The sequence below is a fragment of the Episyrphus balteatus genome, chromosome 3 (genome assembly GCF_945859705.1).
Source record: "Episyrphus balteatus chromosome 3, idEpiBalt1.1, whole genome shotgun sequence".
In the NCBI taxonomy this organism is placed as follows: Eukaryota; Metazoa; Arthropoda; class Insecta; order Diptera; family Syrphidae; genus Episyrphus; species Episyrphus balteatus.
In genome coordinates, this window is record NC_079136.1 from 99,920,358 (window position 1) to 99,938,170 (window position 17,813).

Here is a 17,813-nt window from a genome sequence, read left to right on the forward strand (position 1 = left end):
TAGTTTTGAACTCGTTATCAATCTGTAACTTAGCATAAAGCTTTTTCAGCAGCTAATTTTGAACTGTTTTAAGGTTTTGTACAACTTTTCTCTTGAGAAGCTCCAAAAGACATTTTCCAAAGGATGCATGCTTGGGGAATTACCAGACTGGTTCAACACTTTTAATTTTTATGGAGAAATAACTTAACATATTCTTAGATTTATGTCAAGAACTCCATCTTGCATGAATAAAGAAGCTTCGAGCCTCAAAAACATATTCCAAACTCGTGTATATTGATGTACATAACAAATAATTAAAAAATGATAAAAACTCTATTTGATAAAAAAAAATCCGGGAAAACCGTTAGCCAAAATTTTAAGTTGTAAATCAAATCTGAAAATTCCTTGTATAACAAATGCAATAATACCAGCATTTAGTTGATCTCAGAAATGAAACGATTCAAAACCGGGAAGCTTGCCACCGCCGGGCCCGCCTGCACCCGCTTTCTGAGATCAACCCAACGAACACCACAGGTGATGGTTATGATCCCTTCGGTATCGAGATCATAATTGCATCGTACAAAGTTAAAGGAACAATGGCATTATCTCGGAACCTATCACGTTTTGTAGAGCTTGTTGCATTGATTTCAAAAAGGTATGTAAAAATTCCGTAACAGACTTAACATCAAAAAATCTGCACACAACGTAAAACAATCGCCTGTTTTTTTTTTTCCTAATTTTTCTCATTAACGAAGGTTTTTCAATTCTAATATTCAATACGCTTGTTAATAACTTTTCAGCTTTAACAATAGGCGTGTTTTGTTTCTCTATAACTCAGAAGCTACCTATACTTATTTTTAATTTTAAACGCCAAACCAAGACAATTTACACAAGTGAGTATTTGATATGTTTTTGTATTGTATATTTATATAATAAAAACATGAGTAGATACTGAGTTGTAGAAAAATATGGCCTAGTAAAAAACTTGAATTTTGGTTGATGTAATTATTTCACATTAGATTTATCTAATAACAAATTTATTTAATATGAATTTAACATAGACCAAATCTCGCATTCACAATGTGACCCATTATTTAAGTAATTATCCTAATTAATACCGAATGAAACTTAATTTATTATAATGCACACCCTCAAAAATAATATTAATTAATTATTTCATACTGATTTCATTGAAATGTTCTTAAAATTCACTATTCAATAGATTGTCAAGGGAATCACTTTTGTATTCACCATTTTACCAAATGACATCATTTCCTGCAGCCAAAAGAAATCGTCATCCTGCTGACATTTTAACCTAATTACTCAAAGTAATTCGTAATTTTTGTTATACTATACACTAAGTAAGACAATCCATAGATATGCTGCCGTCCAGCTCCAATGTCTTGTTTTTATGTAGGTACCTACCTGCCTGCATACATTTATATTTATTTATACCTCAATAAAAATGTTGTAACTTTTTATATTTATTGTTTTGCCAAAAATGCTGACTACAAAAAATAACATGCTTTTATAATTAGGTCAGAACTCAAACTCATAAATCCCACAGCGCACAAACACGTGCACTTTTTTTTATATTCATATTTGACCAAAACAGAACATATACACTGAAAGGAAAACCACCAAAGAAATCTTTGATTTTTTTCAATATTCTCTTAAATATTAAAAAGTATCTTTAAATTTAACAATATTGGTGCCAGACTTAAGAAAAAGTCGTGCAAATTTATAAACTATGTATTTGTTAGTGAAATTCTTGGGATGAGCTCACAATCTTCATCGTACTGTGAAAATGAATTGTTTTAAATTTTCACTCGTTAAGTTAATTACACTCTTTTTGTCGAATGCAATTACAAAAAAAATGAAGCCTTTAAATATTTATATTTATTCTTGTTTGTTTTTTTTTTTATGTATTTTTCGTCAGAAACAGATGTTTGTTTGAAAACAAATAAAAAAATAAACAAAAAAACGTGCCTTCTAATCTTTCGCGTTTTAGTGCTCAGTGATAAGAAATGAATGCAAATGAAAATATTGTACGTATGTAGTTCATGCTGAAAACAAGGAATGATTCAACAAAATGAACTGGCTAATAGTGGATTCAAGTTGGCATAACGTGTGGGAAATTCACATAAATAGAATATATGCTTCTTTGATACATTTTTATTTGAACAGAGTGGGGAAACGAACTATTTTTTGGCTTTGGGGTAAACCTTTTGAACTTGAATTCAAAAACACTCAAACACCCATAATATAAAGCCAAAACTCATTTTTTGTCTTTGGTTAACCACTTGAATTAGAAATTACTGAAGCCCATGATGCCCGTTATACCCTTGCCGAAATTAGAAAATCAACCCCGATCTACTGATGATACGTACAATCCTATGAGCCAACATGCAAGGGGTGAAGAAAACCATAAAAAAGCTTGAGAAAAACAACTGGTCCGCCGGTACCGACCACGACATTTTTAGTCCAATCGGAATAAACATTTGAAATGGAAAAAACAATTATCGAAAAAGTTTTTTGAAAACGTTAGAGTTGGCCTCTGGAAATCTAAGCCCGGTGCTTCAGGAAAATCGAGATTTATCCATTTTCGCCATCTTGGATTTTTTGAAAAACAAGTTTTAGTGAACAACTTGGCAAAATTTGTAAAAAAAAAATAATTCTCTGCGACTTTTACACATAAAGTTTTTTTTCTATGACCCATACTTTGCTGAACTGACTTTGGAGTAGGACTGACTTTGGAGTAGGAATTTTAAAAGGGTTAATTCTCCTAAAAAAACTGACCTTAAATAAAATTTCAATTCAAAAAACTCACCGTCCCCATCCTTATTAAAATATTAAAAGCTCTCTATCTTTCTATATAAACTTCAATGGCAGATGAAACATACCAACGAAATTCTAAGCACTGACCTTAACTGAAAAAAAGTGAAATATTATCTAATGGCCTCTCAGAATTTGATAACTTTTTCATCCCGACTTTTCACGGGTTTTGGTAAAATACTTAAGATCTTTCCATCTTCATTGTATAAGTTTTAATCTAAAACTTCACATTTTAGGTATTCTACACAAAAAAGAACTCTTAATTAAAAACCTTTCCTAATCAAATTAAATTCTCAATCTTAACCTTTTTATAAAAAGCTTTATGTATAAATTGCTTTTGAAATCTCATCACGAAAATGTCTTCGAACCCCATTAACCCTATTTGCAATATATTTAATAAAATCTAATCTAAATTGCAATCACAATTAAGTAAGTATAGAATATTCACATCCATATAACTTTGAATGTAGTAAAATCATTTTGTATACCACCTTGACATTCACTTACTCATCCCTCAATTTAAGCAATTTTGTGCTTCATTTTATGAGATACTTTTATTTTACTTAATAAAATGTATCAAAACCTACATAAAACAGAGAAAACAAAGTCACAAAGCATGCTTTCTTTCCTAAGCCAAACAAAAATGAAGCTGTTTGGAAGTTAAAAAAAAAAAAAAAACACAGTGCTGTCATTCTATTAATTTTATTATTATTTTGTTTTTGTAAAATTTTGTAAAATGAAGTCATTTTGTGTTTTTATAAAATTATTATTACTAAAAGTTGTTAACTTTAGTTTTTTTTAAATGCAATGTATTATCTGGAAATACGTACGAAAAAGCTCTCATATGTATACAAAATTTCAGTAAAAAAAATATAAAGGTATGTAACTAAAAGATATATCTACATATAAAAATTTTTATAAGAGTTTTTCCATGGGTACATGAATCTCACAATTTTTTGTCAATTCTCAAAAAAGTCTAAAATAACCTTTGTGAAATATCAAAACATTCGCAAAACGCTTTATGTATGTATTTTGTGATTTTTAATAGTTCACAATTAATATTATGCTTTGTAGGTTGAAACTTAAACATAGAATTGAAATGTGAGGCATGTTTCTTACTAATATTGTATTAAATACATTATATTACTTCGACAGCACTGGTAGTATTATAAACATTTTCCTCGAAAAGCTTCTTTTTGTCACAAGAGCACTGCGTGGGGCCACAAGAAATTGAACGCAAAATTCTTCTTGGTGTGAATAAATCGTGGTTTGATTCGACCTCTTCAACACCAGTTGAGAAAGATCTTCAAAGAAAAAAAATTGGCACAATAACATTATTCCCACTGAGTAACAATGGCACGTGTTCACATTCTGCTTTGTGTTTATATATAGGCATAAAGGTTACTATGGCTGCGCGTGTGTTGAAATTTTATACAATAAAAATTAACTCTTGGAAAAGTAGGTACAATCTATTTAGTACTATATTGAAAATTCTTAAATTAGACAGTTAGAACTTTTGAACTTTATTTAAAATATTAAGGATGGAATAATTTTACTGGTTATAATAAGTTAAACTTGTACTTTTAATTTAAAGTTAATGTCAATTGAAGTGCCATGAAATAAAGTGTATTGCATTAAAGTTCAAAACTGTTTTATGACCTTTCCTCTTTTTTAATTTTTTTTTAAAGTTTGTGTTAAATGGGTAGTTTTTACTGATGATTTTTGTTTTGTCGCAAACAAGGTCCTAGTTTTGAACCATTATTAATAAAATGGTTTTCTTGACTTCTGACTTTATAGACGAAACTAATTTTAACAACTTTTTTGTTAAAAAAGGATTTTAAAAATAAATTTAAAAAAAATCAATTCATAACAGATCTGCGATTTTTTTGTAAATTCGATTTTTATATTTCAATTTATATTTTCTGTTGGTATGCCATCCAATACTTTTATTTATTTTTTTCTTTATTTTTATTTATAAAAAACATGTAAAAAACGGAACCCGCGTATACAAAAAATTAAATGGCATAATTTAAAAAATGGTATGGCATTTTAAGCAATTCTTATTTAATACCATATTTTTTTTAAGAAAAACTTGTTTGTCAAATTTTAGACTTGTCTAAATTTTCTCTATCAGCTCTTTTTTACAAAATTAAACTTTTTGTTAATTGATATGTAGGGTGTCCTGAGAGTCTACGTCGAAACGAAAACGGGTGACGACGGTCTTTCAAGTGACGTGATTACAAATCTCAATTTTTCTCAATTTTTGCAAAAACAAATAATATTGAAGCTTTTGAACTAACTTGCCAAAATTTCTTAGTACATTTTTTTATACTACAGTCAATTGAATTGTAAAAATTTGAATACTCGGTTGGACAAAAAGTTATATTTCCTTCATAACTGATGCAGATGTGTTTAAATTGAATGCAATAATCGTCTGCAGGGTTATTAAAGGTTATATAAAAAAATTAAAATTGAAACGAATTAAGATTTGAAATCACGTTTCTAGAACGACTGAAGACAGATATTTTTAAAGATGTTGGGAAAAGTTTGTTATTAGGGGTCGATTAGTTAGATCAATAATAAATCTGTGATCAAACCTACCTAGTTCACCACCTTTATTCGCACCAACTGTAGAAGCAATACAATTAAAAGCTTTCTTTCAAAGTGGCTAGATCTCTTGAGAAGTGATTCATGTCAAGAGTATATCAGGAGTCTAGCAGCCCTACAACCCACTTTGTCTAGAAATGAAATTGTGTGCTAAACAATAATTCTAGAACCATTATTGCCAAACTCGTAACAGAATTCCAATAAAAATTTATATTTCAAGTTTTTAAAACTGTTATACATACTTAATTCTAATAAATATATAATACCTATAATATCGCATCACATCATCCTTAACGTCAAAATATATTATTCTTATAAGTTATTACACATAAGGTTATTTTCCGCTTAGTTCAAGCCATAACAGCTTTAATCTCATATCCGCCTGATGACACAGCCAACACGTGTGCGTATTTTCAATAAATCTATATGTTCCCAAACCCAACCCACCCATTCAATATTGTAACGCGTTTGACCTTTGTTTTGTTATTGTTTGCCTTTAAGAAAAAAAAAAAAAAAAACAATATTTATCACTTGAAATGCAAATGATTGTCAACAACTCAAGTTTTCTACATAAACGTTGATATAGAACAAACAATCTGTATGGCCAGCCAATGCTCAATGGTTCGCCGAAGTAAGATAAGAAAATAAATACAAAATTCACGATATAACAACACGTGCCAATGAAGTTTGCCAATTTATGTACTTAGTGATTGATTATAAACACAATAAGTAATTTAATGAGGCGCGCATGTAAAGAGATATTATTCATGAATTGGGGATTTCGTCGTTTGAGTTGTTTTACAACTGTAATAATTTTTTTTTTTATTTCTAGAAATCCAAAAAAATCCAAACAAAATATTATAAGATTTAAGTTTTTTTTTTTCCAAATTCACTAAAGAGCATCAGTAAATAAAAGCACCAGCCTAACGCGTTCAAAAACTCTATTTTTGAAATTTTTTCAGTTTATGAAAACTAGGTTTTGAATCAAAAGATCGTTGCAAGGCCCTGAATGTCTTTTTTTTTAGAATAGATAGTACAATTAAAAAGCTAAAATCGGTTGTAAATTGAGGACGCTAGAATTTTTGCGTGACTGAAGGTAAGAAAAACCCGCTTCTTGACCCTTAATATTGTTTTACTTTATACAATTGCTAAATTCTAAAAAGTTATACAGTTTTACTGTTTTTTTTTTTTTGTTTTTTTTTTTAACAATAATTTAAGAACAAATTCAATGGAAAATGTACCCATATGCATAGATAAAGATTTGACAAATAGACATCAAAAGAAAATCCTTCATAAATCATCATAATTCTAAGAATATTGTGTATTATTTGATCCCATTGCAATTTTACCACCATGCTGTTTTAAGCTTGCTGATTTCATAGAATGCGTGGGTTTTTTCTTAAGAAACACTGAGCAATAAAGGATATTTTATATTTATATTGCAACATTATTTCATTTCTTATTCTGAAGGATTGTGTTGATAAACCCAAGTTGTTTTATATAAAAAAAAATAACGAAAGCAATTGAAAACAGATGTTGAATTATAAATTGCCTTTAAGGTGAACGTAAAAAGGATAACGAAAAATGTTACCATGTTGAATGGAATGTGAATTAATTGGAAAAGTCATCACACATTTTTCAAACAAAAATATTCCTGACGCTCAAAGGTTTTTTTGGCAATTGTTAGTTTATTTTTTAATTTTAATATAACACTCGATGAGTAAGGCTTCATGTGAGTTTTTTTTAACATTTTCCTACTAAATTCATGAAGAAGTTTCATAAAGTTTCATAATTTGTATAAAAAAAAAAGCACGTATACGCCACAGTGTGCACAATCTTTTTTAAATATTTTATAATGATCGTTAAAAATGTAAGGGATCTTATTTCCAGTATTTTAATAAGAGATCAAAATTGAATCTTTCTCAATAACAGATAATTGAATTGGAAAAATGAAAACCAGACAATGGCATATTCATAAATATTTTCCAGCAGACACCAAATAATGGTCTACAAATCAAATTTCAGGAATTTCGCTCCCTTTTTCTTCTCAATCATACAGTACATTAAACCTTTGACATAAGAACAACTTTATTAATTTCCACTTTTTGATCGTATTTGTAGGTATTTCCAAACCATTGAAGATGTCACTTCACATAAAAAGATAAAAACTAATGTTAAACTTAGTTAATTTGGATTATAAAACATCGTTTTGAATATTTTCACACCAAAGAATAAAAAATTATTTTACAAATTGAATGTTTGAGAACTTTACTCATTTTTAGTTCTCAGCAGGATCTTTCCTATTTGTATTAAATTTAATAAATTATTTAAAGGCTTACCTTAAATGTGTTTAGTATTTTTTTAATCCAAGAGCAGACAGATTTTTTTTATTTTTTAAATAGAGAATATATTTTTTTCAATTTTTTTAAAATAACTCTCACATTAATTTTCCGATTTGCTTTTCAATACAATTTTTTTTTTTTGCTTAAAAATATTTTACCACTCTAAAGATCACAAATGCACTACAAATTGCAGGGAGACAACTCGCAATCAAGCATGTTTACACAAAAAGAATTTTAAAATCAATTTATAATTGAGTTGAAAATTGCAAGTATTGAAGCTAGACAAAGATTCCGAATATATTTTGCACTTAAACGTATGTAAAACAAAAAATATTGCAAAAATACTTTTGCTTTCTTTTCAAAGTCGCGTATTTATTTGTTTTTATTTATTAAATTCTTGACGACTATATTATTATGAAGTGAAACAAACCGATTGCTTCAGCATTCAAACGCTTTATGTGAGATACAAAAAAAAATCTACAACTTGCCGATATCGGAACCAAAATAAAAGGAAACTGTCGTCAAAGCTTCACAATATTGTTTAGATACTTTTTCGATGTATAGCAACATTTCGTTAATGCAACTATACAGACAGCAACAAATTGTTGTTGAATCATTATTCAAGCTCACATTTTTTACAGAATATACACAAGACTAGAGTACGTGAGAGAAACCAATCTATCATTCACCAATGTGTACAACATGCTGCAAGTTTAAGTCGTCACATCACAAAGTTTAATGGCCGTTTGCCGCACGTGTACACCATTTTATCCATGACCCTGTGCACCCCCTGTGTTCTGTCTATGGATATGGAACAATCTGGAAGTATGTGTGTATGTAAAATGTGTACATTGATGTAAAAGATTCCACATCTGCTCCTGTTTGTTCTCCAGCCGCTTTGTTATGAAAGCTACATATAGAAGTGAGCTTCAAGTGTGGTGTGAATATGTAAATTCAAGAGATAAAAAAAGTAAAAAAAAAAAAAAAAAAACACATTGATTGGCATGAAAATAATATCAGGAGAGTTTTATTTGCCTTTATTTGAAATCTTAATATTGTATTAAAACAGTGTACAGACAAAAGAGATAATTTTTAGAAGCAAAGTCCATTTCGGGATTCAACTGAATTATAACCAGGTAAAAAGTTAGATACTTTTTATTTTAATTAATACAAATCTAAATTGGACAAGAATTCTGATTTAAAATCAGAATTTTGAATTGAAATGTATTATCTGTCTTGATCAAGGATCAACATCATTATAATCAACGACTTTAAGCATTAATAAGGGAGCCTTTTTAGATTTTTCGAAGCACTTTTTAGGACATTATCAATACTTAGACACTAAAAAGTATTTTCTGAGGTTTATGATGTAATAATAGTGTAATAAGCTCTGAAACAGACCCTGAGGCCAAAAACCAATAGAATCATTGGAATATTGTTAATGGTCAAAATAATTCAGAAATAAAATGGGCCCTGAAAACCAATGGAATGGTCCTATTGATGTTTAAAGTCGTTTATGTAGCTGATTGATAAAGAACTCTAAAGAGTACAACAATAACAATTTTTGGTCAATAATCGAGTAGATTGAAATTTCTTTCCTGTCATACTGTATTATTTGCAAAATTTATTCAATTTATATGTAAATACTTATGAATTGCACATCTCGAACATATTTACATTTTAATTTCTTTAAAACCAAAAATTCCATTTTTTGATATAACTCACACCCAGAATCTGCTTCTGGCTTTTGGGGTGATTTTTTTTTTTTTGTGGACAGCGGACATTCACTTTTCACGTCGATTATGTTGTCTTTTCACTTAATTAGTTTATAAGTTTCATGGTGTTCCAAACTGCTTGAATATTCATTGCTGATAAATTTAAAAGTACACAAATTTTATATTATTGTAAAATACGTTCGTCTTATTTATTGCCTTAACCATAAATCTTTTCAATTACGATGCAGATCTTTTTTCAATTTGTACTGCAAGATTTATAACTTTATAAATTATTTGTATCTTTATCTCACTGTAAATACTTGTACCTACATATTTTTTAGTATCATCTAACTCTAAAGTTTAACTTTTGACCTGTAGTCCACACACACACACACACACTCACAAACACACACACATGCATATACCAAATATACACCCAGCCACAAATTCAATTAAAATTTGAATGAAAAGGTGGTTCACTGAGGCGTATGCGTAACATTTATTTTTTTTTCTTAAAACCTTAAACCACAAGGCGTCCTAGTCCTGATTGTTGGAATTGAGATGATTGACATAGGTAAATCCTAAAAGCTTTTGATTGGTGAAACTTGGGTCAAGTTCAAATTCCAGTAATTTTCAATAAATCCTGCCCTTAAAAAAAATTGCAATATTGTATGGTTTTTTTCTTCTTTTGTAATTTATTTGCTTTAATTCTGACTTAGTGTCATTATTTATGCGTGAGTTTTCTATTTCTTATTGAACATCTGGTAGCAATATCTAAAAAGTTCTAACTTTTTACTCCTTATAGGTCATCGATCAAAGCCTATTATTAAAATAAACAAAACCTTAAAGTCCCAAAGGTTGTGTTACAAAAGTTTCAAATTAATTTATCAAGATCCAATTTTATCCTTTCCACGTGGGAGTACCTAAACCATTTTTAAGTTATCCTTGTGTCCAAACACAAACACATCTACAGAAACACAAATTGCAAAAACAATTCCCCCACTTTCTTTCATATCCGAAAACTCGTTTTGTCATCCCTTTAATCCAAATATAATATTCAACGACCCAACCCAATATTTCAAACATAAATAAAATCAATACAAATCAACTCCCATTCTTCTGAATAAGAAATAAGATGGAATTTATATTGTAGACACAGGGAGTACTCTCTCCTTGCTACAAAAAATTGCACAAATGGTTGGTTAAACCAAAAGTAAATACCCATCCAGAGCATAAAGGCGGAAAAAATCCACAACCCTCGGGTTTTTTTTTTTTAGTTTTCCCATTTGGATAACATGTCCATGGGGAGACTATGAACATCAAAACGAAAAAAAGCTTTTATATTATTCTTGCGGTGCAATATGATGGGCTTAAGGATCCACCTCAGGCGACTGCCGGTTGAGGCGTGGAAAAGAAGAACCACCAACTTTGTAAATAAAAACGGCACGTGTAGCTGATTTGGTGCCAAGGGTTGGGTTAGCTCACATCAGAGGATTCAATGCGAAAGTCCCATGAGACATTCTTTTGCGGAATACGATGCCAGCGATGGCGATGAAGATATTGAACTTAAATTTGTTACATTATGATAAAGAAGTGATGATTAAATAATTTCGAAAAAAAGATAACAAAAAAAATTCACAACGTGAGGAACACTTAATAATTCTTATCAAAAATGGCTGGTTAAATATTGTTAAATAATCTGATCACCTGGCAATGGGATACGTAGTAGAAACGTATGTATGTTCACAAAAAAGGTACAATGACAATATTTTTCATTTCAAACGAGTGACACACCACACACTCCTTCAATGTTTGTTTGGAAACCAGCACATGCGAGAAGCCATGAGTCGTCGGTTATACGATTTTTTTTTTGTATAATGTGCTAGGAATGTGATATGTTTCGTAAGAAAAACACAAGAATGGAAGAGGAAAGTCTCTGTTTGGCTGCCTTGTAACGAATTCGTGTTAATGATTATTTGCACACGTTTAACTGCTTTGAACTTTTTAAAATTGTTGATTGATAACTCTATCAAAATCAATTAATACCAATTACTGTTTTTATCTTTTTTGTTCATACATAAATATTCATATATTCAAAATGTTTAGCTTATGCCATCGACATAAAGAAGAAAACAAATTAAAAATACTTTTTGAATTGGTAAGCATTTTAAGAAAATTAAATGTATTGATAAAATCAATTTAAGAAAATAAGGTTATCACCCGAATCAACGAATTATTTCAACTAGGTAATTTTTCTTTTAATTATACCATTTCTTAAAGTTGTTTGAAAACTTCCCAAGTAAACAAGCCAAAATGAATCGGAAAAAATTTAACCAAATCTTAGAACAAGGTGCACTTTTATAAATATCATTGCTTTTTGTTCCAGAATTAACTTCAACTTGGTTCTTTTTTTTAACAGTTATGTTTTTGCAAGGTATTGCTGTAAAATTTCAAATCTACATAGTTATTTGACTTTTCCATGCTTTCGAGTTTTCGATATTTCTCATATTTTAAAATTTTTCCTTTGTATAACTTATCAGCTCTACCATTCTACCAAATTTTAAGAATCTACAACAGTAAATCTACAATATAATTCTACAATAATAATAGACATTTAAAGTAACACAGGCTCTATCGCTTAAAGCCCGATTTTGTAGAAAAATAATCGAGCAAACTAGCATTTAACTAGCTACAATTTTAAAGATTAATTTTTTTTTCACCGTGACAAAGTGTCCGCCAAAGTAGGATACGTTAAATTATTGGTTATCGAAATTAATATTTTTTGCTTTAAATTTTTCTGAAAATCGATAAATCCGATAACCGTCCTTGTCCCATAAATGCCGAAAATGTTGATCCTGGTTAGCTATGAAAGATCCAATCAACAAATTTGCCTAATTGCAGGGAAAGTACTACTTTGGATATGGTTTTAATGTTTTCGTTTAACAAAAAAGCTTACAAGGCTGTGCCCAAATCTAGGAGATGACGGGCCCCAAAAAAAATGTTTGGATACAGGGCCCCCAAAAGGCTAGCTACGCCACTGAATTAAATGGTTACACTATTAATATAATGGCCCAAAGGGGCCCAATTTGTTTACATTGTCAATGTGTTTAACTAATTTTATGATTGTGGAGATGATGTGTTATTGGAAAGGGCGTAGACTTTCAAGCTTGATTGTGTTCTGCTGACCAAGGATCTACGTAAAATTGGCTGGCATCTTTCTCATTGATTAATTAAGTCCTCATCGAGTAGATTTTTAAACAAGAAAGGTGTCGAAGGCGGGAATGTCACTGATTCAATCCTACCAGTGAATTAGGATAATTAAAAAAAAAATTTCGAGCTTAGGAGAATAATAATTATTATAATTTGTATTTTATTGTTTTATTTTATTTATTATTTTTAAATTTGTAATTAGTAATCATATAAGAGCTATGTACTCTACTTGATATCTAAAGCGCAAAAATCATTTACTGGTACTGCTTTTCAATACAATTTGTTCTACCTGTCTCTATCTCAAACTTCATTCTAAGCCACTGAAGTGATTGACGTCAATCTTTATAGTAAAGAGTTTTTGGAGTAATCGTGAAAATTTTTAAAAATGCACCTTATATTTTAAAACTTAATTAATCTTTTTGAATTTAATTTTAATGACTTTATAATTTTTGTATTAAGTTTTTTTAGGTCTTGATTAATATCTATTCTTTTATGAAAATGGATCTAACTATTGTTTATTATTTCTGTGAATTCTTTTTCATACATGAAACTAAATTCATGAAGTACAGAGCTTGGAGCTTTTCTGTTTTTTCATACATTGCTTGGAAGCCTAAATTACAATTATTCTTTAACAATTTAAACAATCCAAATAATTTTTGTAATTTTAAAGGCCAGTAAATTGTCATTATAATTTAAACGCTTTAATTTTTTGATCGGTGATAAAAGTATTCTTAGTATTGTTTAAGTCTAAACATAAACGGTCACTGGGGTGTATGAGTTACTTTTTCTTACATATATATTGAAAATAAAATTTTATTTACTAAAAAATATATCTTTCGCCGATCAAATATTAAAATATTTTAGATTATTTATTGATATACTATTCCAAAAAATGATTTTCTTCAACAACAGTTAATAGTTCAAAATACAATTGTTTCTTACTAAGGAATACTATATTTAAAATTTTCTTATGAGTAGTTGATTATAAATCAGTTATTAATTATAAATTATAATTATTTTCAAAAAATCCCACACCAGACAGTTATTGTCTACTTTAAAAGCAATTCCAAAAAATTTGTCAAGCTTTAGGTATTTCTTAACACACGTGCATATCGACTTTTAAGCTAAATCTGTCAAAGATATTTAATTTATTGTACCTATCTAAAAATAGAAACTGCACATTTCATAGGTCACGGCCTTTAAACAAAAACATACTCTTCAGAAATCAGAAAGCATATTTCTATTGTGTGATACAAAATAGCACCTTTACTACAAAGTTTCTGTTGTAAAACTTGCTGGTACTCTAGCAACATTTTGGTTGAAAGCACAAAACATGCGTCAACTTCTATAGAAACACTTGAAAAAGCATTGCAACGCTGGACTCGGCTGTGTGTCGATATTACTGCTATTAAACAATAAGCTTTCATTCACATTTGCTTGTCCGTCCGTAACAGAGGGATTTTTGTTTTGTTTCTCTCACATTTCTTTACCTACATACAAAAATACATGAGCTAAATTAAGTATCTTACACGTGCGGCAGCTAGAAATTATAAAACAAAAAGAACACGAAAATACCAAATAAAAACAAAAAAAAACTGAGTAGATTCGGCGCGATGTCACCTCGGGAGACTCCTCGTGTACTCATATTCCACCTGCCTCCGAGCAACGTTTTGTTTGAATTTGATTGAGTTAATTCTTTCCAAGCTTTTGTTGCTGTTTTTTTTTATCTTAGGCAGCTGTACAGCGATGTTGTATCTAAATGTGCTAAATGCGAAGTGAAAATTAGTGAGAATTGATACATAAAAATATCTTTGCTAAAGATTTATAGTTTGATTTAAGTTGTTCATTTTACAATCACCAAACCATCTCAATTTATTTAATAGAGTAAAAATAATTTTTGAACTGTCTTTTAATTTTCATTTTTCTAATTTTTTAAATCTGAAGTCTTAGAAAATAATCTTTGTATTATTTTCTATTTTCAGAAAATTTTAGAAAATAATACCCAAACCTTAAACTAAATATTCTTTCTGAGTTTACTTTCAATTACCTAAAAGCAAAGAATAAAAATTGTTGTTAGTAGGTACACAACTTGTACCTACTAAAATTTACTTTTAAAATCTTCCCAAACATCAAACCAACCGTAGACACTAACAAGTAATAATGCCTACTAACTTCATTTAACGGTAATAGCATTACAGTGTACGCTTACCCTAAGACTATCTAGATACTTTAAGTGGATATCTATCTACATAGATATTCCACTCATCTATGCCGCTGTGTATACATTATTAAAAGAGAGGTGTTCACATTGCAATGTTTTTTTTCGCCAACTTTTACACGACCACCATCATGACAAAACACATGAGTTTGAGTTGGGGCTAACAAATGAAAAGCTTTGAAATTAACTGCACGTGTCGTCTTTCAGCGGTCCACCCGCATACGTCTTGTCCGGGAAGTCGGTCGTTCCCATCGTTAATTTTTGCTACATATACACGGTCTGATTGCTTGCCTTTGTGCTTTCATTTTCTGGTTGAGTCACTTTTTAACGCTACATTGCGCACAGAGTTGTTGAATGTAGTATGTGTCTGGTTTTGTATTGAGAGTATGGGCAAATAATACTTCAGAATATAACATTATTTGAATATCATTTAAGTAAAAAAGTATAGACAATGATTCTTGAATTTTGATTCAATCTTTTGACTCTTTGCGGTCAGTGATGATGAAAAAAAAGGCTTAGATATGTACAATTATAATGATTAAATTATTCACAATTTATTCCATAAAATACGTACATCGCAATATGTCCAAACCACAAAGCGCTACTAAATTCACCCCTGTGTTTTTGGTAGAATGGTTAGATAAAATAAAATGCACGACTGGGTCGCACAAACTTGCTCTTAAAGTTCAAGTTGCTAATATTTTTAATTCTTTTGATATAGAAGCTTGATAAATGTAAATTTAGAAAAAGTATTAAAATGTTCATTAAAGAGTTTGAGATCCAAAATAATTACGCAAATTGAATTGTTTTATTCAGATTAATGTTTGGAAAAAAACATCAAAAGCGTACAGAATTGTTTTTTTTTTTCATAGAAGTAATTTAAAATCTAGTTTTTTGTATGTACAGTCAGTCACGGAATTATTATGCCAAATCTTTGTCTTGAGTTAAATGTCGGAAAAAGTGAAGAAGGAATACATAAAATGTTTTGAAAATAGCATAGATATTTGTATATATTTCAAACCATTAGTTTGATAAGCAAAATCAAATAAAAAATATTTTTTCCTTAAAGAAATAATTGAAAAACGCACAAAATTATTGGGCCAAAAATCCGAAATCAAGTTTGGGAACTGTAGTTTCAGTTTAACTTCTGTTTCAGTATTTTAAACAGTTTTTATTCCACTTCATATCGTTGGCACAAAGCCAAAACCACGAATCTGCAAATTTGTAGTTTTGAGAAAAACGGCTTCAAAGTTTTCGATACTCATACAATGGGCAGGTTCAGAAACGTAAGGGACTAAATATTTAGGTAATTTCTCGGTCTCTGATTGGTCAACTGTCAAAAAAAATCCTTCCAATTTAGGTAATTTTATTGGAAAGCTGACTGGAAAGTTAGGCAAGAAAATTTTACCTAAATGTTTAGGAAAGTTTTTTTTGTCAACATGACAGCTGATTGTTTATAATTTTAGAATAACGGTAGCAGAATTAAATCTATTTGTGTAAAAAACGAGTAAAAAGTGCATTATCGTTTGTAACTAATATTAAAGTGAAGTGAAATTTGGTGTCTGCCCCATGCGATTTTTAAAATTCTCAACTAAATTTCGAAATTTGACAATAATGGCGTATACAAACTAATTCAGGCAAATTGCTCAAATTTCCGTTCGGAAAATGACGTTGCCTAAATATTTAGTCCCTAACATTTCCTGAACGTGCCCAATCGTATGGAGACTAGTGGAACGAATATTGATATTTTAGGCTTCTAGGCAACAGATGCAAGATTGGGATCTAAACAGTAAATAGAGGGACCGATAACAAGTTAAATGACGCATTAAAGTGAAAATGTCCAAAAATGCAGATTCGCGGTTTTGGCGTTGTGACGACGATATAGTTTGAACCAGGTTTTGCGAGCCAAATAGTTGATTTTATCCGATTTTCGTTTTTTTTTGTAAAAATATCGGTAAATTTCTGAATTTTAAGCCTAAATGTAATCCATTATATAACCACAAAACTAAATTCATCGATATATGTTTAGGTATGTTTTTTTATTTGCATTTGGCCCAATATTTATGTGAGTGACTGTACCTACTTATGAAGCAAGTCGTGAAGTGAATTCATACAATTTTTGTTTTTTTTTTTTCAATTTTCCAATTAATTTCGTTCGAAAAAATATATACTTATACACTGCATAAATTTTTTCAAATTGTTGAAAATATCCTTTATTTAACAAAAATAATAATCACACTGTTCGCGGTTAAGACAATCTAGTCTTGTGTATAAGTTTGACAAAAAAAAAAAGTATGGATTCACTTCACGATTTGCTTCACAAGTACATAAGGCTTTCAAGTACATAATTTAAAAGAATTAATTTAATTTTTTTTTATTAATTAAGTTGGTATTCCTTAAAGCAAAAATTAAAAAAAAGATCTAAAGATTAAAAAAATATATATATTTTTATTAAAAGATAGATAAGCCACACTTCTGTAGAGTCTCCAAAATTGAACGACTGGGTCGCACGTAATTACTTTTGGAGCTTAAAGCACTTTTATGTTAGTTAGCTTGTTTATTATAAAAACTGTCCATGTGACAATTTTAGGAAAATTGGTTGACATAATCGAGCCTTTATATTATATTGAAATTATATTGAATATAACGGTGCCAAGTTTAATTAATATCGTTAGAGACGTTTTCGAGAAAATTGCAAAAATATAAAAAAAAATATGGAAGGTACACTTTCTAAGAAAGATATAAATAAAATGCACGACTGGGGTTGAACGTACTTGCTCTTATGGTAAAACTTACTATAATATTAATGCTTTTTATCGAACAAAATTAGTTTTAAAAATTAATTAAACACCGTTTTAAATGATCTTTTACACAAAATTAAGTAGGTATGCCCTTTGATTTCTTGAA

The 17,813-nt window shown here is 29.5% G+C and overlaps 1 protein-coding gene and 1 long non-coding RNA gene across 2 annotated transcripts in view; one reads left to right on the forward strand and one right to left on the reverse strand.

The window, feature by feature from the left end:
* LOC129913123 (uncharacterized) overlaps positions 1-8,222 on the reverse strand; it is a 34,166-nt gene extending 25,944 nt beyond the window's left edge. Inside the window, exon 1 of the mRNA XM_055991635.1 lies at positions 7,761-8,222. The gene's annotated coding sequence lies outside the window, so the exon portion shown is untranslated. The remainder of the gene's footprint in view (positions 1-7,760) is intronic.
* LOC129913125 (uncharacterized) lies at positions 3,786-4,252 on the forward strand. The gene is made up of 3 exons (XR_008771983.1): positions 3,786-3,837; positions 3,889-3,915; positions 3,970-4,252. It is a non-coding gene; the product is annotated as an uncharacterized LOC129913125 (long non-coding RNA).
* Positions 8,223-17,813: the final 9,591 nt, after the last annotated feature.